Source organism: Carica papaya, chromosome 5 (genome assembly GCF_054855325.1).
Source record: "Carica papaya isolate Zhongbai chromosome 5, ASM5485532v1, whole genome shotgun sequence".
Taxonomy (NCBI): domain Eukaryota; kingdom Viridiplantae; phylum Streptophyta; class Magnoliopsida; order Brassicales; family Caricaceae; genus Carica; species Carica papaya.
In genome coordinates, this window is record NC_142313.1 from 20744701 (window position 1) to 20765687 (window position 20987).

At 45.0% G+C, this 20987-nt stretch overlaps 28 pseudogenes; all 28 read right to left on the bottom strand.

The window, feature by feature from the left end:
* Positions 1 to 154: 154 nt before the first annotated feature.
* Positions 155 to 272, bottom strand: LOC148255227 (5S ribosomal RNA; annotated as a pseudogene).
* A 347-nt stretch (positions 273 to 619) lies between these two features.
* Positions 620 to 737, bottom strand: LOC148255228 (5S ribosomal RNA; annotated as a pseudogene).
* A 2122-nt stretch (positions 738 to 2859) lies between these two features.
* Positions 2860 to 2978, bottom strand: LOC148255229 (5S ribosomal RNA; annotated as a pseudogene).
* A 206-nt stretch (positions 2979 to 3184) lies between these two features.
* LOC148255230 (5S ribosomal RNA) lies at positions 3185 to 3303 on the bottom strand (annotated as a pseudogene).
* Positions 3304 to 3509: 206 nt separating this feature from the next.
* Positions 3510 to 3628, bottom strand: LOC148255231 (5S ribosomal RNA; annotated as a pseudogene).
* Positions 3629 to 3832: 204 nt separating this feature from the next.
* Positions 3833 to 3951, bottom strand: LOC148255232 (5S ribosomal RNA; annotated as a pseudogene).
* Positions 3952 to 4157: 206 nt separating this feature from the next.
* On the bottom strand, positions 4158 to 4276 carry LOC148255233 (5S ribosomal RNA; annotated as a pseudogene).
* A 530-nt stretch (positions 4277 to 4806) lies between these two features.
* On the bottom strand, positions 4807 to 4925 carry LOC148255234 (5S ribosomal RNA; annotated as a pseudogene).
* Positions 4926 to 6048: 1123 nt separating this feature from the next.
* Positions 6049 to 6167, bottom strand: LOC148255235 (5S ribosomal RNA; annotated as a pseudogene).
* A 531-nt stretch (positions 6168 to 6698) lies between these two features.
* LOC148255236 (5S ribosomal RNA) lies at positions 6699 to 6817 on the bottom strand (annotated as a pseudogene).
* A 512-nt stretch (positions 6818 to 7329) lies between these two features.
* On the bottom strand, positions 7330 to 7448 carry LOC148255237 (5S ribosomal RNA; annotated as a pseudogene).
* Positions 7449 to 7653: 205 nt separating this feature from the next.
* LOC148255238 (5S ribosomal RNA) lies at positions 7654 to 7772 on the bottom strand (annotated as a pseudogene).
* A 202-nt stretch (positions 7773 to 7974) lies between these two features.
* Positions 7975 to 8093, bottom strand: LOC148255239 (5S ribosomal RNA; annotated as a pseudogene).
* Positions 8094 to 9211: 1118 nt separating this feature from the next.
* Positions 9212 to 9329, bottom strand: LOC148255240 (5S ribosomal RNA; annotated as a pseudogene).
* A 1182-nt stretch (positions 9330 to 10511) lies between these two features.
* LOC148255241 (5S ribosomal RNA) lies at positions 10512 to 10630 on the bottom strand (annotated as a pseudogene).
* A 208-nt stretch (positions 10631 to 10838) lies between these two features.
* On the bottom strand, positions 10839 to 10956 carry LOC148255242 (5S ribosomal RNA; annotated as a pseudogene).
* Positions 10957 to 11810: 854 nt separating this feature from the next.
* Positions 11811 to 11929, bottom strand: LOC148255243 (5S ribosomal RNA; annotated as a pseudogene).
* A 1184-nt stretch (positions 11930 to 13113) lies between these two features.
* Positions 13114 to 13227, bottom strand: LOC148255244 (5S ribosomal RNA; annotated as a pseudogene).
* Positions 13228 to 13758: 531 nt separating this feature from the next.
* Positions 13759 to 13877, bottom strand: LOC148255245 (5S ribosomal RNA; annotated as a pseudogene).
* Positions 13878 to 14408: 531 nt separating this feature from the next.
* LOC148255246 (5S ribosomal RNA) lies at positions 14409 to 14527 on the bottom strand (annotated as a pseudogene).
* A 206-nt stretch (positions 14528 to 14733) lies between these two features.
* Positions 14734 to 14852, bottom strand: LOC148255247 (5S ribosomal RNA; annotated as a pseudogene).
* A 206-nt stretch (positions 14853 to 15058) lies between these two features.
* LOC148255248 (5S ribosomal RNA) lies at positions 15059 to 15177 on the bottom strand (annotated as a pseudogene).
* A 3226-nt stretch (positions 15178 to 18403) lies between these two features.
* LOC148255249 (5S ribosomal RNA) lies at positions 18404 to 18521 on the bottom strand (annotated as a pseudogene).
* Positions 18522 to 19247: 726 nt separating this feature from the next.
* LOC148255250 (5S ribosomal RNA) lies at positions 19248 to 19365 on the bottom strand (annotated as a pseudogene).
* Positions 19366 to 19570: 205 nt separating this feature from the next.
* Positions 19571 to 19689, bottom strand: LOC148255251 (5S ribosomal RNA; annotated as a pseudogene).
* A 206-nt stretch (positions 19690 to 19895) lies between these two features.
* On the bottom strand, positions 19896 to 20014 carry LOC148255252 (5S ribosomal RNA; annotated as a pseudogene).
* A 418-nt stretch (positions 20015 to 20432) lies between these two features.
* On the bottom strand, positions 20433 to 20551 carry LOC148255253 (5S ribosomal RNA; annotated as a pseudogene).
* A 205-nt stretch (positions 20552 to 20756) lies between these two features.
* Positions 20757 to 20875, bottom strand: LOC148255254 (5S ribosomal RNA; annotated as a pseudogene).
* Positions 20876 to 20987: the final 112 nt, after the last annotated feature.

Below are 20987 nucleotides of genomic sequence, written 5' to 3' on the forward strand. Positions count from 1 at the left end.
CTCGCAATGATACTCTCATCACGTGATGGGCTTTAATTGAATGCACGAAAAGTATTAAGCAAAATGCCCTGGCACCGTGACTCAAGTTTGCGAATGAACAGGCAGACCGTCGCTCCAGTCCCACGTAACATTTAATGCCCCATCTGTAAAAAAAAGGGTGCAACACGAGTGCTTCCCAAGAGGTCACCCATCGTAGAACTACTCTTGCCCAAGCACGCTTAACTGCAGAGTTCTGATGGATCCTGTGAACTAGTGCTGTTATGATCGCACCCCTTCTAATTTGTGCCACGAAGACATATATCCCTTCTCCTTCCCTCTCCCTTCTGGTCATTTGTTTCGCTGTGCGCGAAACGCACCTCTTTTTCTAGTTGTAATATAGAGCAAAATGCCCCAGTGCCTCGACTCATGTCTATATGAACAGAACACCCGCCACACCTCCTTTTTTGTTGTTCTACTATGTAAGATGCTCGTAATAATAATCTTATCATGTGGTGGGCTATAATTGAATGCACGAATAATATTAAGCAAAATGCTCCGGCGTCGTGACTCACGTTTGCGAATTAACTGGCTACTGTTGCTCTAGTTCCACATAACATTTAACGCCCAATCTGCAAAAAGAAGGGTGCAACATGAGAACTTCCTAAGAGATCACCCATCCTAGTACTACTCTCTCACAAGCACGATTAACTACGAAGTTCGATGGGATCTGATGCGTTAGTGCTGGTATGATCGCACCCCTTCCTCTCCCCTCTAATCACTTATTTTGTTGTGGGCGCACACCGCACCTCTGTTTCTAGTTCTAATATCAAGCGAAATGCAAAGGCATCTCGACTCATGCCCAGATGAAATGACTGCCCGCCACAACTCTATTTTCATTGTTCTATTATGTAAGATAATCATAATGACATTCTTATCTCGTGATGGACTATAAATGAATGTATGAAAAATATTAAGCAAAATGTCCTAATGCCGTGGCTCGCACTGGCAGACTGTCGTTCCGGTCACGCATAATATTTAAAGCCCCATCCATAAAAAGACGGGTGGAACACGAGGACTTCGCAGGAGGTCACCCATCCTAATACTGCTTTCACCAGAGCACGCTTAACTGTGGAGTTCGACAGGATCTGATGCATTAGTGTTGGTATGATCGCACCCCTTCCATTTCGTGCTGCAAATACATATACCCCTTCTCCTTCCCTCACCCCTTCCGTCATTTGTTTTGCTGTGCATGCACACAACACCTCTGTTTCTAGTTCTAATATCAAGCGAAATTTCTGGGAACCTCGACTCACGCCTAGATAAATGGACCGCCTGTCGTACCTCATTTTTTATTGTTCTACTATGTAAGATGCTCGTAATGACACTCTTATCATGTGGTGGACTATAAATGAATGCACGAAAAATATTAATCAAAATATTCTGACACCACGACTCATGCCGGCAGACTATGACTCCTATTGCGCATAACATTTAACACCCCATCCGTAAAAAGATGGGCGTAACACGAGGACTTCCCAAAAGATCACCCATCCTAGTACTACTCTCGCCAAAACACGCTCAACTACAGAGTTTGATGGGATCCAGTGCATTAGTGCTAGTATGATCGCACCTCTTTTATTTTACGCTACAAATACATATACCCCTTCTCCCTCCCTCCCCCCATGTTATTTGTTTCTCTATGCGCGAACACCGCACCTCTACTTATAGTTCTAATATAGAGTAAAATGCTCCAGGGCCTCGACTCATGCCCAGATTAACGGACTACCCCCTGTACCTCATTTTTTTTTATTTTACTATGTAAGATGCTCGTAATGACATTTTTATCATGTGGCGAACTATAAATGAATGCACAAAAAATATTAAGAAAAATGTCTTAGCGTTGCGACTCACTCCGAGGGACAATGGCTTTGATCGCGCATAATGTTTAACGTCCCGTCAGTAAAAAAACGAGTGGAACATTAGAGCTTTTTAGGAGGTCACCCATCCTAGTACTACTACCGCCCAAATACACTTAACTACTAAATTCGATGGGATCCAGTGAATTAGTGCAGGTATGATCGCACCCCTTTAATTCCACGCTATAAGTACATATACCCCTTCTCCTTCCCTCCTCCCTCCCGTCCTTTGTTTCATTTTGCGCACACACCACACCTCTGTTTCTAGTTCTAATATCAATCGAAATACCCTAGCACCTCGACTCACGCCCAGATGAATGGATCGCCCGTCGTACCTCATATTTCATTGTTATACTATGTAAGATACTCGTAATGACACTCTTATCACATGTTGGACTTTAAATGAATGCACAAAAAATATTAAGCAAAATTTTCAGGCCCCGCGACTCACACCGGCAGACTATAGCTCCGATCGCACTTAATGTTTAACACCCCGTCTACAAAAAGACGGGTTCAACACGAGGACTTTCCAGGAGGTCACCCACCCTAGAACTAATCTCGCCCAAGCACGCTTGACTACAGAGTTATAATGGGATCTTGTGCATTAGTGTTTGTATGATCGCAATTGTCCCATTCCCCACTGCAAATACATATAGCCCGTCTCCTTCTCTCTCCCCTCCCATCATTTATTTTGCTGTGTGGGCATACCGCATCTCTGCTTCTACTTCTAATATAGAGCGAAATGCCATGTCGCTTCGACTCACGCCCAGAAGAACGGAGGCCTGCTGCGTCTCTTTTTTCGTTGTTCTACTATGTAAGACTCTCGTAATGAGACTCTTATCACATGGTGGACTACAAATAAGTGCACGTAAAATATTAAGCAAAATGTTTCAACGTCGCTGCTCATGGCGGCGTACTGTGGCTCTGATCGCGCGTAATGTTTGACGCCCCGCTTGCAAAATGACAGGTGCAACAAGAAAACTTCCCTGGAAGTCACCCATCCTAGTACTAATCTCGCCCAAACACGCTTAAATGCAGAGTTCTGATAAGATCCGATACGTTAGTGTTGGTATAATCGCATCTGTTTAATTTCGCGCTGCAAATACATACACTCCATTTCCTTCACTCCCACCTCCCGTCATTTGTTTCCTTGTGCGTGCACACTGCACCACTCTTTCTCGTTCTAATATCAAGTAAAATGCCCCGGCGCCGTGACTCACATTTGCGAATAAACCAATGAACCATAGTTCCAGTCACTCGTAATGTCGAACGACCCATCTGCAAAAAAATAGGTGTAACACGAGTACTTCCAAGGAGGTCATCCATCCTAATACCACTCTTGCCCAAGCATTCATAACTGCGGAGTTCTGATGGGATCCGGTGCATTAGTGCTGGTATGATCGCACTTGTTTGATTCTGCACTGTAAATACATACACTCCTTTTCCTTCCCTCCTCCCTTCTATCATTATTTTCCTTGTGCGTGCACACTGCACTTTTTATTCTCATTCTAATATCAAGTAAAATGCCCCGGTGCCGTGACTCACATTTGCGAATAAATCAACGGACCATAGTTCCAGTCGCGCGTAACGTTGAATGACCCATCTGTAAAAAAATAGGTGCAACGCGAGAACTTCCTAAGAGGTCACCCATCCTACTATTACTCTCGCCCAAGCATACTTAACTGCAGAGTTCTGATGGGATCCGGTGCATTAGCGCTTGTATGATAGCACCTGTTTCATTCTGTGCTGTTAACAAATACACTCCTTCTCCTGCCCTCCCCCTCCCGTCATTGTTTCCTTGTGCGTGCACACTGCACCTCTCCTTCTCGTTCTAATATCAAGTAAAATACCCCGGCGCTGTGACTCATATTTTAGAATAAACCAGCGGACCATAGTTCTAGTCGCGCGTAACGTCGAACGATCCATCTACAAAAAAATAGGTGCAACATGAGGACTTCCGAGGAGATCACCCATCCTAGTACTACTCTCGCCCAAGCACACTTAACTGCAGAGTTCTGATGGGATCCGGTGCATTAGTGCTGGTATGATCGCACCTGTTTCATTCCGCGCTGCAAATACATACATTCCATCTACATCCCTCCCCCGTCCCATCATTTGCTTCTTTGTGCGTGCACACTGCACCTCTCCTTCTCGTTCTAATATCAAGTAAAATGCTCCGGTGCCGTAACTCACATTTGCGAATAAACCAGCTTACCATAGTTCTAGTCGTGCGTAACGTCGAACGGTCCATCTTCAAAAAAATAGGTGCAACACGAGGACTTCCTAGTAGGTCACCCATTCTAGTACTACTCTCGCCCAAGAACACTTAACTGCGGACTTCTGATGGGATCCGGTGCATTAGTACTGGTATAATCACACTTGTTTCATTCCGCACTGCAAATACATACACTCCTTCTCCTTCCCGCCCCCCTCCCTACATTTGTTTCCTTGTGCGTGCACACTGCACCTCTCATTCTCCTTCTAATATGAAGTAAAATACCTTGGCGCCTTAACTCACATTTGTGAATAAACCAGCAGAACCTAGTTCCAATCGCACGTAACATCGAACGCCCCATCTGAAAAAAATAGGTGCAGCACGAGGACTTTCCACGAGGTCATCACTCCTTGTACTACACTCGCCCAAGCACATTTAAGTGCTGAGTTCTGATGGGATCTGGTGAATTGGTGATGGTATAATGGCACCTGTTTCATTCTGTGCTGCAAATACATACACTCCTTCTCCTTCCCTCCCCCCACCCGTCATTTGTTTCCTTGTGCGTGCACACTGCACCTATCCTTCTTATTCTAATATCAAGTAAAATGCCTCGTCTCCAGGATTCACATTTGCGAATAAACCAACGGACAATAGTTTAAGTCACGCGTAACGTCGAACGACCCAGCTATAAAAAAATGGGTGTAACACGAGTACTTCCCAGGAGGACACCCATCCTACTACTACTCTCGCCCACGCACAAATAACTGCAGAGTGCTGATGGGATCTGGTGCATTAGTGCTGGTATGATCGCACCTGTTTCATTCCGCGCTGCAAATACATACACACCTTCTCCGTCCCTCAACCCCCCCGTCATTTGTTTCCTTGTGTGTGCACACTTCACCTCTCCTTCTCATTCTAATATCAAGTAAAATGTCTCGGCGCCGTGACTCACATTTGCGAATAAACCAATGGACCATAGTTCCAGTCGCATGTAATGTCAAACGACCCATCTGCAAAATATGAGTGCAACACGAGGACTTCCCAGGAGGCCACCACTTTTAGTACTATGGTCATGATTGCAAATATTTCATACTGTGCCGCAAATACATACACTCCTTCTCCTTCCCTCCCCCTCCTATCATTTGTTTCCTTGTACGTGCACACTGCACCTCTCCTTCTCCTTCTAATATCAAGTAAAATGCTCCGGTGCCGTGACTCACATTTAGAATAAACCAGGGGACCATAGTTCCAGTCGCATGTAACGTCGAACGACTCATCTGCAAAAAAATGGGTGCAATACAAGGACTTCCTAGGAGATAACCACTTCTAGTATTACACTCGTCCAAGCACATTTAATTGCGGAGTTCTGATGAGATCCAGTGAATTAGTGATGGTATAATGACACCTGTTTCATTGCGCGCTGTAAATACATACACTCCTTCTCCTTCCCTCCCCCCTTCTGTCATTTATTTCCTTGTGCGTGCACACTGCACCTATTCTTCTCCTTTTAATATCAAGTAAAATGCTCTGGTGCCGTGACTCACTTTTGCGAATAAACCAGCGGATCGTAGCTCTAGTCGCGCGTAATGTCGAACGATCCATCTGCAAAAAAATGGGTGCAATACAAGGACTTCCCAGGAGGTAACCACTTCTAGTATTACACTCGTCCAAGCACATTTAACTGAGAAGTTCTGATGGGAACCGGTGAATTAGTGATGGTATAATGGTACTTGTTTCATTGCGCGCTGTAAATACATACACTCCTTCTCCTTCCCTCCCAGCTCCCGTCATTTGTTTCCTTGTGCGTGCACACTGTACCTCTGTTTCTCGTTCTAATATCAAGTAAAATACCCCGGTGCCGTGACTCATATTTTCGAATAAACCAACGGACCATAGTTCTAGTCGCGCGTAACGTCGAATGACCCATATGTAAAAAAATAGTTACAACACGAGGACTTCCCAAGAGGTCACCCATCCTAGTACTACTCTCGCCCAAGCATAATTAACTGTAGAGTTCTGATGGGATCCAGTGCATTAGTGCTGCTATGATTGTAAATATTTCATACTGTGCCTCAAATACATACACTCCTTCTCCTTCCCTCCCCCCTCCTGTCATTTGTTTCCTTGTGCGTGCACACTGCACCTCTCTTTCTCCTTCTAATATCAAGTAAAATGCTCCGGTGCCGTGACTCATATTTGTGAAAAAACCAGCAGACCATAGTTCCAGTCGTGCGAAACGTCGAGCGACCCATCTGCAAAAAGATGGGTGCAATACGAGTACTTTGGAGGAGGCCATCAATCTTAGTACTACTCTCGCCCAAACACATTTAACTGCGGAGTTCTGATAGGATCCGATGAATTAGTGATGGTATAATGGCACCTGTTTCATTTCGCGCTATAAATACATACACTACTTCTCCTTCCCTCCCCCCTCCCCTCATTTGTTTCCTTGTGCGTGCCCACTGCAGCTCTGTTTCTCGTTCTAATATCAAGTAAAATGCCCCGGTGCCGTGACTCACATTTGCGAATAAAATAGCAGACCATAGTTCCAGTCACGCGCAATGTTGAACAACCCATCTACAAAAAAAAAGTTGCAACACGAGGACTTCCCAGGAGGTCACCACTTCTAGTACTACTCTCGCCCAAACATACTTAACTACGGAGTTCTGACGGGATCCGGTGAACTAGTGCTGGTATGATCACACATCTTTCATTCCGTGCTATAAATACATACACTCCTTCTCCTTCCCTCCCCCCTCCCGTCATTTCTTTTCTTGTGCTTGCACACTGCACCTCTCATTCTCGTTCTAATATTAAGTAAAATTCCCCGGCACTGTGAGTCACATATGCGAATAAACCAGCGGACAATAGTTTTAGTCGTGCGTAATGTCGAACGACCCATCTGCAAAAAAATTGGTGCAACATGAGGACTTCCTTGGAGGTCTCCACTCCTAGTACTACACTCGCCCAAGTACATTTATCTACGGAGTTCTGATGGGATCCGGTGTATTAGTAATGGTATAATTGCACCTGTTTCATTCCGCGGTGCAAATACATGCAATCCTTCTCCTTCCCTTCTCATCCCTGTCATTTGTTTCCTTGTGCATGCACACTGCACCTCTCCTTCTCGTTCTAACATCGAACGATCCATTTGAAAAATAAACCAGCGAAAAATAGTTCTAGTTGCGCATAACATCGAACGATCCATTTGAAAAAAAATGGGTGCAACACGAGGACGTCCCAGGAGGTCACCCGTCTTACTACTACTCTCGCCCAAGAACACTTAACTGCGAAGTTCTGATGGGATCCGGTGCATTAGTGCTGGTATGATTGCACCTGTTTACTTCCGTATTGCAAATACATACACTCCTTGTCCTTCCATCCCCCCACCCGTCATTTGTTTGCTTGTGCGTGTACACTACACCTCTCCTTCTCGTTCTAATATCAAGTAAAATGCCACGGCACCATGACTCACATTTGCGAATCAACCAGTGGACAATAGTTCTAGTCGCGCGTAACGTCGAACGATCCACTTAAAAAAAATGGGTACAACACGAGGACTTCCTAGGAGGTCACCCGTCCTAGTACTACTCCCGCCCGAGCACACTTCACTGTGAAGTTCTGATGTGATCCGGTGCATTAGTGCTGGTATGATCGCACCTGTTTGCTTCCGTGCTGCAAATACATACACTCCTTCTCCTTCCCTCCCCCCTCCCGTCATTTGTTTCCTTGTGTGTGCACACTGTACCACTCCTCGTTCTAATATCAAGTAAAATGCCCCGATGCCGTGACTCACATTTGCGAATAAACTAGTGGACAATAGTTCTAGTCGTGCGTAACGTCGAACGATCCAATTTAAAAAAATATGTGCAACATGAGGACTTCCTAGGAGGTCACCCGTCCTAGTACTACTCTCGCCCAAGCACACTTAACTGCAAAGTTCTGATGGGATCCGGTGCATTAGTGCTGGTATGATCGCACCTATTTGCTTCTGCACTGCAAATACATACACTCCTTCACCTTTCTTCCCCCCTCCCGTCATTTGTTTCCTTGTGCGTGCACACTACACCTCTCCTTCTTGTTCTAGTATCAATTAAAATTCCTCGGCGCCGTGACTAACATTTACATATTAACCAGCAGACCATAGTTCGAGTCGCGCATAACACTTAACGCCCCGTTTATAATAAGACGGGTGAAACATGAAGACTTCATAAGAGGTCACCCATCCTAATACTGCTTTCACCAGAGCACGCTTAACTACAGAGTTCGACAGGATCCGATGCATTAGTGTTGGTATGATCGCAACCCTTCCATTTCGTGCTACAAATACATATACCCCTTCTCCTTCCCTCCCCCTTCCCGTCATTTGTTTCGCTGTGCATGCACACTACACCTCTATTTCTAGTTCTAATATCAAGCGAAATGTCCAGGCACCTCGACTCACGCCTAGATAAATAGACCACCTATCGTACCTCATTTTTCATTGTTCTACTATGTAAGATGCTCATCATAACACTCTTATCATGTGGTGGACTATAAATGAATGTACGAAAAATACTAAGCAAAATATTCTTGCGCCACGACTCATGCCAGCACTTTGTGGCTCTGATCGCACTTAACGTTTAACACCCCGTCTACAAAAAGACGGGTTCAACACGAGGACTTTTTAGGAGGTCACCCATCCTAGAACTAATCTCGCCCAAGCACACTTGACTACAAAGTTCTGATGGGATCCTGTGCATTAGTGTTTGTATGATCGCAACTGTCCCATTCCCCACTACAAATACATATAGCCCTTCTCCTTCCCTCCCCCCTCCCATCATTTATTTCGTTGTGCGGGCATACCACATCTCTACTTCTAGTTCTAATATAGAGCGAAATGCCATGTCGCTTCGACTCATGCCCAGAAGAATGGAGGCCCTTTGTGCCTCCTTTTTCGTTGTTCTACTATATAAGACTCTCGTAATGAGACTCTTATCATGTAGTGGACTACAAATAAGTGTACGTAAAATATTAAGCAAAATATTTCAACGTCACTACTTATGCCGGCGGACTGTGGTTCTGATCGCGCGTAATATTTGATGCCCTGTCTGCAAAAAGACGGGTACAACAAGAGAACTTCCCAGGAGGTCACCCATCCTAGTACTACTCTCGCCCAAGCATGCTTAACTACGGAGTTTGATGGGATCCAGTGTATTAATGCTAGTATGATTGCACCCCTTTCATTCCGCACTGCAAATAGATATACCCCTTCTCCTTCCCTCCCCCCACCCGTCATTTTTTTCGCTGTGTACGCACACCGCATCTCTGTTTATAGTTCTAATATCAAGCAAAATGCCCCGACACCTCGACTCACACCAGAAGAAAGGACCGCTCGCCGTACCTCATTTTTCTTTATTCTACTATGTAAGCTACTCGTAATGACACTCTTATCACGTGGTAGACTATAAATGAATGCACGAAAAAATAGTAAGCAAAATTTTCTGGCGACGCGACTCACGCCAGCGGATTGTGGCTCCGATCACATGTATTGTTTTACGCCCCGTTTGTAAAAAGATAGTGCAACACGAGGACTTCTCAGGAGGTTACCGATCCTAGTACTACTCTCGCCCAAGCATGCTTAACTGCATAGTTTGATGGGATCCGATGCATTGTGCTGGTATGATCGCACCCCTTCCATTCTATATTGCAAATATATGTACCCCTTCTCCTTTCCTCCCCTTTTCCGTTATTTTTTTCACTGTGCGCGCACACTGCATCTTTGTTTCTAGTTCTAATATCAAGCAAAATGCCCCACCGCCTCAACTTATGCCAAGATTAAAGGACCACCCCCCACACAATTTTTTTCGTTATTCTACTATGTAAGATTCTCGTAATGACTCCTTTATCACGTGGCGGACTATAAATGAGTGCACAAAAAAAGTAAACAAAATGCCCCAGTGCGGCGACTCACTCCAACAAATGAACCAGCGGACTATTGCTCTGGTCGCGCGTAACGTTTGATGCCCTGTCCGCAAAAAGACGGGTGCAACACAAGCACTTTCCAGGAGGTCACTCATCCTAGTACTACTCTCGCCCAAACGTGCTTAACTGCAAAATATGATGGGATATGACACATTAGTGCTAGTATGATCCCACCCGTCCTATTCCTCACTTCAAATACATATACCCTTTCTCTTTCCCTCCCACTCCCATCATTTGTTTCGCTTTGTGTAGACACCACACCTCTACTTCTACTTGTAATATCAAACAAAATGCCCCGTTGCCTTGACTCATGCCCAGATGAACGGACCGCCCGCTGAACATCTATTTTTCTTGTTCAATTATTTACAATACTCGCAATGACACTCTTATCACATTGTGGAGTATAAATGGATGCATGAAAAGTATTAAGAAAAATATGGATGCAACACGAGGACTTCCCAGGAGGTCACCGGTCCTAGTACTACTCTCGCCCAAGTACACTTAACTGCGAAGTTCTAATGGAATCCGGTGCATTAGTGCTGGTATGATAGCACCTGTTTGCTTCTGCGCCGCAAATACATACACTCCTTCTTCTTCCCTCCCCCCTCCCATCATTTGTTTCTTTGTGCATGCACACTGCACCTCTCCTTCTCGTTCTAATATCAAGTAAAAGGGCCCGGCGCTGTGACTCACATTTGCGAATAAATAGCAGACAATGGTTCTAGTCACGCGTAACGTAGAACGATCCTTTTGAAAAAAAAACATGGGTGCAACACAAGCACTTCCCAGGAGGTCACCCATCCTAGTACTACTCTCGCCCAAGAACATTAACTCCGAAGTTCTGATGGGATCTGGTACATTAAATCTGGTATGATCACACTTGTTTCATTCCGCGCTGCAAATACATACACTCCTTCTCCTTCCCTCCCCCCTTCCGTCCTTTGTTTCCTTGTACGTGTACACTGCACCTCTCCTTCTCCATCTAATATAAAGTAAAATGCCCCGGCGCCGTGACTCACATTTTTTAATAAACCAGCGGACCATATTTCCAGTCTCGCGTAACGTCGTTCGACCCATCTGCAAAAAAATGGGTGCAACGTGAGTACTGCCGAAGAGGTCACCCATCCTAGTTCTACTCTCGCCCAAGCAAACTTAAATGCAGAGTTTTGATGAGATCCGGTGCATTAATGCTGGTATGATCGCACCTGTTTCATTCTGCGCTGCAAATAAATACACTTCTTCTCATTCCCTCCCCTCTCCCATCAATTGTTTCCTTCTGCATGCACACTGCACCTCTCATTTATGTTTTAATATGGAGTAAAATCTATCGGTGCCGTAACTCACATTTGCGAATAAATCAGCGGACCATAGTTCCAGTCGCGTGTAATATCGAACGACCCATTTGTAAAAAAATGTGTGCAACACGAGTAGTTGCCAGGAGGTCACCCATCCTAGTACAACTCTCACTTAAGCACACTTACTTACGGAGTTCAGAAGGGATCCGGTGCATTAATGGTGGTATGATCGCACCTGTTTTATTATGCGCTGCAAATACATACACTCCTCCTTCCCTCCCCCCTCCCGTCATTTGTTTCCTTGTGCGTGCACACTGCACCCCTACTTCTCGTTCTAATCTCAACTAAAATTTCTCGGCGCTATGACTCACATTTGTGAATAAACCAACGGACCGTAGTTCAAGTCGCGCGTAACGTAGAACGACCCATCTAAAAAAAAAAAGGGTGCAACACGAGGACTTCCCAAGAGGTCACCCATCCTAGTACTACTCTCGCACAAGAACACTTAAATGCGGAGTTCTGATGGGATCTAGTGCATTAGTTCTAGTATGATCGCACCTGTTTCATTCTGCGCTACAAATACATACACTCCTTCTCCTTCTCTCCCCCCTCCCGTCATTTATTTCCTTGTGCGTGCACACTGCACCTATGTTTCTCGTTCTAATATCAAGTAAAATGCCCCAGTGCTGTGACTCACATTTATAAATGAATCAGAGGTCCATAGTTTTAGTCGCACGTAACATCGAACGACCAATCTGCAAAAAAATGAGTGAAACACGAGAATTTCCCAGAAGGTCACCACTCCTAGTACTACACTCGCCCAAGCACATTTAACTTGTGGAGTTCTGATGGGATCCGTTGAATTAGTGATAGTATAATGGCACATGTTTCATTCCGCACTGCAAATACATACACTCCTTCTCCTTCCCTCCCCCCTCCCATCATTTGTTTCCTTGTGCGTACACACTACACCTCTCCTTCTCGTTCTAATATCAAGTAAAATACCCCGGCGCCGTGACTCACATTTGCGAATAAACCAGCGGACCATAGTTCAGGTCACGCGTAACATCGAACGACCCATCTGCAAAAAAAAAAAAGTTGCAACACGGGGACTTCCCAGGAGGTCACCACTCCTAATATTACATTCGCCCAAGCACATTTAACTGCAGAGTTTTGATGGGATCCGGTGAATTAGTGATGGTATAATGGCACCTGTTTCATTTCGCCCTGCAAATACATACACTCCTTCTCCTTCCCTTCCCCCTCCTATCATTTGTTTCCTTGTGTGTGCACATTGCACTTTTGCTTCTCGTTCTAATATCAAGTAAAATGCCTAGGTGACGTGACTCACTTTTATGAATAAACCAGCGGACGATAGTTTCAGTCGCGCGTATTGTTGAACGATCCATATGCAAAAAAATAGGTGCAAAAAGAGAACTTCCCAAGAGGTCAACAATTGTAGTACTACTCTTGCCATGGCATACTTAACTGCGAAGTTCTGATAGGATCCTGTGCATTAGTCCTGGTATGATCGCACCTGTTTCATTCTTCGCTGCAAATAGATACACTCCTTCTCCTTCCCTACCCCCTCCCGTCATTTGTTTCCTTGTGCGTGCACACTCGACTTCCGGTTCTCGTTCTAATATCAAGTAAAATACTCTAGTGCCGTGACTCACTTTTACGAATAAACCAGCGGACCATAGTTCCAGTCGCGCGTAACATCGAACGACCCATTTGAAAAAAAAAAGTGCAACACAAGGACTTCCCAAGAGGTCACCCATCCTTGTACTACTCTCGCCCAGGTACACTACGGAGTTCTGATGGGATCCGGTGCATTAGCGCTGGTATGATCGCACCTGTTTGCTTCTACTTTACAAATACATACACTCTTTCTCCTTCCCTCCCCCCTTCTGTAATTTGTTTCCTTGTGCATGCACACTGCACCTCTCCTTCTCGTTCCAATATCAATTAAAATGCCCCGGCGCAGCTACTCACATTTACGAATAAACCAACGGACTACAGTTCTAGTCGCACGTAACGTCGAGCAACCCATCTGCAAAAAAATGGGTGCAATACGAGTACTTCCGAGGAGGTCACCCATCAAAGTACTACTCTCACCCAAGCAAACTTCATCGCGAAGTTCTGATTGGATCCAGTGCATTAATGCTGGTATGATCGCACCTGTTTCATTATGCGCTGCAAATAAATATACTCATTCTTATTCCCTCCCCCCTCCCTTCATTTGTTTCCTTGTGCGTGTACATTGCACCTCTCATTCTTGTTTTAATATCAAGTAAAATGCATCGGTGCCGTGACTCATATTAGCAAATAAACCAGCAGACCATGGTTCCAGTTGTGCGTAACGTCGAACGACCCATCTGTAAAAAAATGAGTGCAACACGAGTACTTCCCAGGAGGTCACCCATCCTAGTACAACTCTCGCCCAAGCACACTTAAATGCGGAGTTCAGAAGGGATCCGGTGCATTAGTGCTGGTATGATCCCACCTGTTTTATTCAGCCCTGCAAATACATACACTTCTTCTCCTTCCCTCCACTCTCCCGTTATTTGTTTCTTGTGCGTGCACACTGCACCCCTCCTTCTCATTCTAATATTAACTAAAATTCCCCGGCGTCGTGACTCACAATTGCGAATAAACTAGTGGACCATAGTTTGAGTCGCGCATAATGTTGAACGACCCATTTGAAATAAAATGGGTGCAACACGAGTATTTCCCAAGAGGTCACCCATCCGAGCTTTACTCTTACCCAAGCACACTTAACTACGGAGTTTTGATGGGATCTGGTGCATTAGTGCTGGTATGATCACACCTGTTTTATTTCGCACTGCAAATACATACACTCCTTCTCCTTTCCTCCCCCTTTTCTTTCATTTGTGTCCTTGTGCGTGCACACAACACCTCTGCTTCTCGTTCTAATATAAAGTAAAATGCCCCAGCGCCGTGACTCATATTTGTGAATAAACCAGCGAACCATAATTCTAGTCGCGTGTAACGTCGAACGACCCATCTGCAAAAAAATGGGTGTAACACAAGGACTTCCCAAGAGGCCAACCATCCTAGTACTACTCTCGCCGAAGCAAACTTAACTGCGGAGTTCTGATGGGATCCGATGCATTAGTGCTGGTATGATCGCACCAGTTTCATTCCGCACTGCAAATACATACACTCTTTCTCCTTTCCTCCCCCCTCTCGTCATTTGTTTCCTTGTGTGTGCACACTGTACCTCTCCTTCTCATTCTAATATCAAGTAAAATGCTTCGGCGCCATGACTCACATTTGCGAATAAACCAGCAGACCATAATTCCAGTCTCGCGTAACGTCGAATGACCCATCTGCAAAAAAATAGATGCAACACGAGGACTTCGAAGGAGGTCACCCATCCTAGTACTACTATCGCCCAAGCACACTTAACTGTGGAGTTTTGATGGGATCCGGTGCATTAGTGCTGGTACGATCGCACCTGTTTCATTCCGCAATGCAAATACATACACTCCTTCTCCTTCCCTCCCCCCTCCCCTCATTTATTTCCTTGGGCGTGCACACTGCACCTCTACTTCTCTCTCTAATATCAAGTAAAATACCTCGGTGTCGTGACTCACATTTGCTAATAAACTAACGGATCATAGCTCTAGTCGCGCATAACGTCGAAATACCCATATGCAAAAAAATAGGTGTAACACGAGGACTTCCCTGGAGGACACCCATCTTAGTACTACTCTCGCCCAAGCACACTTAACTGTGGAGTTCTTATTGGATCTGATGCATTAGTGCTGGTATGATCGCACCTATTTGCTTCTGCGCTGCAAGTACATACACTCCTTCTCCTTCCCTTCCCCCTCCCGTAATTTATTTCCTTGTGTGTGCACACTGCACCTCTTCTTCTTGTTCTAATATCAAGTAAAATACCCCAGCGCCGTGACTCACATTTGCGAATAAATCAGTGGACAATAGTTCTAGTCGCGCGTAACGTCGAACGATCCATCTAAAAAAAAATGGGTGCAACACAAGGACTTCCCAGGAGGTCAGCATTGCTTCTCTTTTTTTTTTTGTTCTATTATGTAATATGCTTGCAGACACTATTATCACGTGATGGGCTTTAATTAAATGGGCGAAAAATATTAAACAAAATGCCCCGTCGCCGTTACTCACGTTTGCGAATGAACCAGTGGACTGTCGCTCCGGTTCCGCGTAACATTTAACGCCCAGTCTGAAAAAAGAAGGATACAACATGAGAGCTGAGAGCTTCCCATGAGGTAACCCATCCTAGTACTATTGTCGCCCAAGCACGCATTACTGCAGAGTTCTGATGGGATATGGTGAATTAGTGTTGGTATGATCGCATGCTTTCTTGTGTGGGCTGTAAATACATATGCCCCTTCTCCTTCCCTCTCCCCTCCCATTATTTGATTCACTGTGCGCGCACTTCACCTCTTCTTCTAGTTCTAATATTAAGCAAAATACCCCGGTGCCTCGACTCATGCCCATATGAACGGATCGCCCACCGCACCTCCTTTTTTTTGTTATATTATGTAAGATGCTAGCAATGACACTCTTATTATGTGATTTGTTTTAATTGAATTGCAAAAAATATTAAGCAAAATGCCCCGGCGAACCGTTGCTTCAGTCCCGCGTAACATTTAAGGCCCCATCTGTAGAAAGAAGGGTGCAACATGAGCACTTACCAAAAGGTCACGCATCCTAGTACTACTCTCGCCTAAGAACGCTTGACTGCAGAGTTCTGATGGGATCCGGTGAGCTAGTGGTGGTATGATCGCAATCGTTTTAGTTTGCGCTGCAAATATACATACCCCTTCCCCTTCCCCTTCCCCTTCCCTCTCCCTTCCCATCATTTATTTCGCTGTGGGCGCAACTCACCTCTGCTTCTAGTTCTAATATCGAGCCTCATCATTTATTTTTTTGTGCGCGCACACTGCACCTCTTTTTCTAGTTCTAATATCAAGTGAAATGCCAATGCATCTCAACTCATGCCCAGATGAACAAACCACCCGCCACAACTCTATTTTCATTGTTCTACTATGTAAGATAATCGTAATGACATTTTTATCTCGTGATGGACTATAAATGAATGCATGAAAAATATTAAGCAAAATGTCCAAATGCCGCGACTCACACTGGCGAACTGTCGCTCCAATCACGCGTAACATTTAATGCCTCGTCCATAAAAAGACGGGTGGAACACAAGGACTTCGCAAGAGGTCACCCATCCTAATACTGCTTTCACTAGAGCACGCTTAACTGCGGAGTTCGACAGGATCCGATGCATTAGTGTTGGTATGATCGCACCCCTTCCATTTCATGCTGCAAATACATATACCCCTTCTCCTTCTCTCCCACCTCCCGTCACTTGTTTCGCTGTGCATGCACACTACACCTCTATTTCTAGTTCTAATATCAAACGAAATGTCCGGGCACCTCAACTCACATCTAGATAAACGGACCGCCTGTCGTACCTCATTTTTCATTGTTCTACTATGTAAGATGTTCGTAATGACACTCTTATCATGTGGTGGACTATAAATGAATGCACGAAAAATATTAAGCAAAATATTCTGGTGCCACGACTCATGTCGGTGACTTTGGCTCCTATTGCGCATAACATTTAACACCCCATCCGTAAAAAGACGGGCACAACACAAGGACTTTCCAAAAGATCACCCATCCTAGTACTACTCTCGCCAAAACACGCTCAACTACGGAGTTTGATGGGATCCAGTGCATTAGTGCTAGTATGATCGCACCTCTTCTATTTTGCGCTACAAATACATATATCCCTTCTCCCTCCCTACCCCCTTGTTATTTGTTTTGCTATGCACGACACCGCACCTCCGCTTATAGTTCTAATAGAGAACAAAATGCTCCGGTGCCTCAACTCACGCCCAGATTAATGGACTACCCCTGCACCTCATTTTTCGTTATTCTACTATGTAAAATACTCGTAATGACACACTTATTACATGATTAACTATAAATGAATGCACAAAAAATATTAAGAAAAATGTCTTGGCGTTGCGACTCACTCTGAGGGACAATGACTTTGATCACGTATAATGTTTAACGTCCCGTCAGCAAAAAAATGAGTGGAACATTAGAACTTTCCAGGAGGTCACCCATCCTAGTACAACTACCGCCCAAACACACTTAACTACGAAATTCGATGGGATCCAGTGCATTAGTGCAGGTATGATCGCACCCCTTCAATTCCACGCTGCAAATACATATGCCCCTTCTCCTTCCCTCCCCCCTCCCATCATTTGTTTCGTTGTGTGCACACACCACACCTTTGTTTCTAGTTCTAATATCAAGCGAAATACCCCGGCACCTCGACTCACGCCCAGATGAATGGATCGCCCGCCATACCTCATTTTTCATTGTTATACTATGTAAGATACTCATAATGACACTCTTATCACGTGGTGGACTATAAATAAATGCACGAAAAATATTAAACAAAATTTTCAGGCCCCACGACTCACAATGGCATATTGCGGCTCTGATCGCACTTAACGTTTAACACCCCGTCTGCAAAAAGACGGGTGTAACAAAAGAACTTCCCAGGAGGTCACCAATCCTAGTACTACTCTCACCCAAGCACGCTTAACTACGGAGTTCGATGGGATCCAGTGTATTAATGCTAGCGTGATTGCACTCCTTCCATTCCACGCTGTAAATACATATACTCCTTCTCCTTCCCTCCCCCCCCCCCCCCCCGTCATTTTTTTTCGTTGTGTGCGCACACCGCATCTCTGTTTATAGTTCTAATATCAAGCGAAATGCCCCGACACCTCGACTCACGCCAGAAGGAAGGACCACCCGCCGTACCTCATTTTTCTTTATTCTACTATGTAAGATACTTGTAATGACACTCTTATCACGTTGTAGACCATAAATGAATGCACGAAAAAATAGTAAGTAAAATTTTCTGGCGACGCGACTCACGTTAGCGGATTGTGGCTCCGATCACATGTATCGTTTTATACCCCATTTGCAAAAAGATAGTGCAACACGAGAACTTCTCAGGAGGTTACCGATCCTAGTACTACTCTCGCCCAAGCATGCTTAACTGCATAGTTCGATGGGATCTGGTGCATTAGTGCTGTTATGATCGCACCCCTTACATTCCGCATTGCAAATACATATACCCCATCTCCTTTTCTCCCCTCTTCCGTCATTTTTTTCGCTGTGGGCGCACACTACATCTCTGTTTCTAGTTCTAATATCAAGCAAAATGCCCCAGTGCCTCGACTTATGCCCATATTAAAGGACCACCCGCCACACCTTTTTTTTCGTTATTCTACTATGTAAGATGCTCGTAATGACTCTCTTATTACGTGATGGATTATAAATGAGTGCACAAAAAAAGGTAAGCAAAATGTCCTGGCACGGCGACTCACGACGGTAAATGAACCACCGGACTATGTCTCCGGTCACGTGTAATGTTTGGTGCCCTATCCGCAAAAGGACGAGTGCAACACAAGCACTTCCTAGTAGGTCACTCATCCTAGTACTACTCTCGCCCAAACACGCTTAACTGCAGATAATGATGGGATACGATGTATTAGTGCTAGTAAGATCCCACCCGTCCTATTCCTCACTTCAAATAAATATACCCCTTTTCTTTTCCTCCCCCGTCCCATCATTTGTTTCGCTCTGTGTGGAAACCACACCTCTACTTCTAGTTGTAATATCAAGCAAAATGCCCCGTTGCCTCGATTCACGCCCAGATGAACGGACCGCCGTACCTCTGTTTTGCTTGTTCAATTATTCACGATGCTCGTAGTGACACTCTTATCACGTGGTGGACTATAAATGGATACACGAAAAATATTAAGAAAAAGACGGGTGCAACATGAGGACTTCTCAGGAGGTCACCATCTTAGTACTACTCTCGCCCAAGAACACTTAACTGCGAAGTTCTGATGGGATCCGGTGCATTAGTGCTTGTATGATCGCATCAGTTTCTTTCTACACTGTAAATACATACACTCTTTTTCCTTCCCTCCCCCTCCCGTCATTTGTTTCCTTGTGCATGCACACCGCACCTCTCCTACTCGTTCTAATATCAAGTAAAATGCCCCAGCGACTTGACCCATATTTGTGAATAAACCAGCAGACCATAGCTCCAGTCCCGCGTAACGTCAAACGACCCATCTGCAAAAAAATGGGTGCAACACGAGTACTTCCCAAGAGGTCAACCATCCGAGTACAACTCTCGCCCAAGGAAACTTAACTGCGGAGTTCTGATGGGATCCGGTGCATTAGTGCTAGTATGATCGCACCTCTTTCATTCCGCGTTGCAAATACATACACTCCATCTCATTCTCTCTCCCCTCCTGTCATTTGTTTCCTTGTGCGTGCACATTGCACCTCTCCTTCTCGTTCTAATATCAAGTAAAATGCCCCGGAGCCGTGACTCATATTTGCGAATAAACCAGCGGACCATAAATCCAGTTGCGCGTAATGTCGAATGACCCATCTGCAAAAAAATAGTTGTAACACGAGAACTTCCAAGGAGGTCACCCATCCTAGTACTACTCTCCCCCAAGCATACTTAACTGCGGAGTTCTAATGGGATCCGGTGCATTAGTGCTGCTATGATCGCACGTATTTCATTCTGCACTGTAAATACATACACTCCTTCTCCTTCCCTCCCTCCTCCCATCATTTGTTTCCTTGTGCGTGCACACTGCACCTCTCCTTCTCGTTCTAATATCAAGTAAAATGCCCTGGCAGTGAGACTCACATTTGCGAATAAACCAGTAGACCAAAGTTCCAGTCGCGCGTAACGTCGAATGACCCATCTCGACTCATGCCCATATTAACGGATCGCTCGTCGCCTCTTGTTTTTTGTTGTTCTACTACTTAAGATGCTCGCAATGACACTCTCATTACGTGATGGGCTTCAATTGAATGTTGGAAAAATATTAAGAAAAATGGTCTGGTGTTGTGACTCACGTTTGCAAATGAACCGGCGGACCATCACTCCGATCCAGTTGAATGTTTGACACCCTGTCTGCAAAAAGAAGGGTGCGACACAAGAACTTCCAAGGAGATCACCCATCTTAGTACCACTCTCGCCCAAGCACACTTAACTGCGGAGTTCTGATGGGATCCACTGCATTAGTGCAGGTATAATCGCACCTTTTTGATTCTGCGCTGTAAATACATACACTCCATCTCCTTCCCTCCCCCCTCCCATCATTTGTTTCCTTGTGCGTGCACACTGCACCTCCTTTTCTCGTTCTAATATCAAGTAAAATGCCCCAGCGCTGTGACTCACATTTGTGAATAAACCAGCGGACTATAGTTCTAGTCGTGCGTAACATCGAAGGTCCCATATGCAAAAAATGGGTGCAACACGAGGACTTCCCAAGAGGTCACCCATCTTAGTACTACTCTCGCCCAAGCACACTTAACTGCGAAGTTCTGATGGGATCCGATGCATTGGTGCTGGTATAATCGCACCTGTTTCAGGTTCCGCTGCAAATATATACACTTCTTCTCCTTCCCTCCCCCTCCCATCATTTGTTTCCTTGTGTGTGCACTTTGCACCTCTGCTTCTCATTCTAATATCAAGTA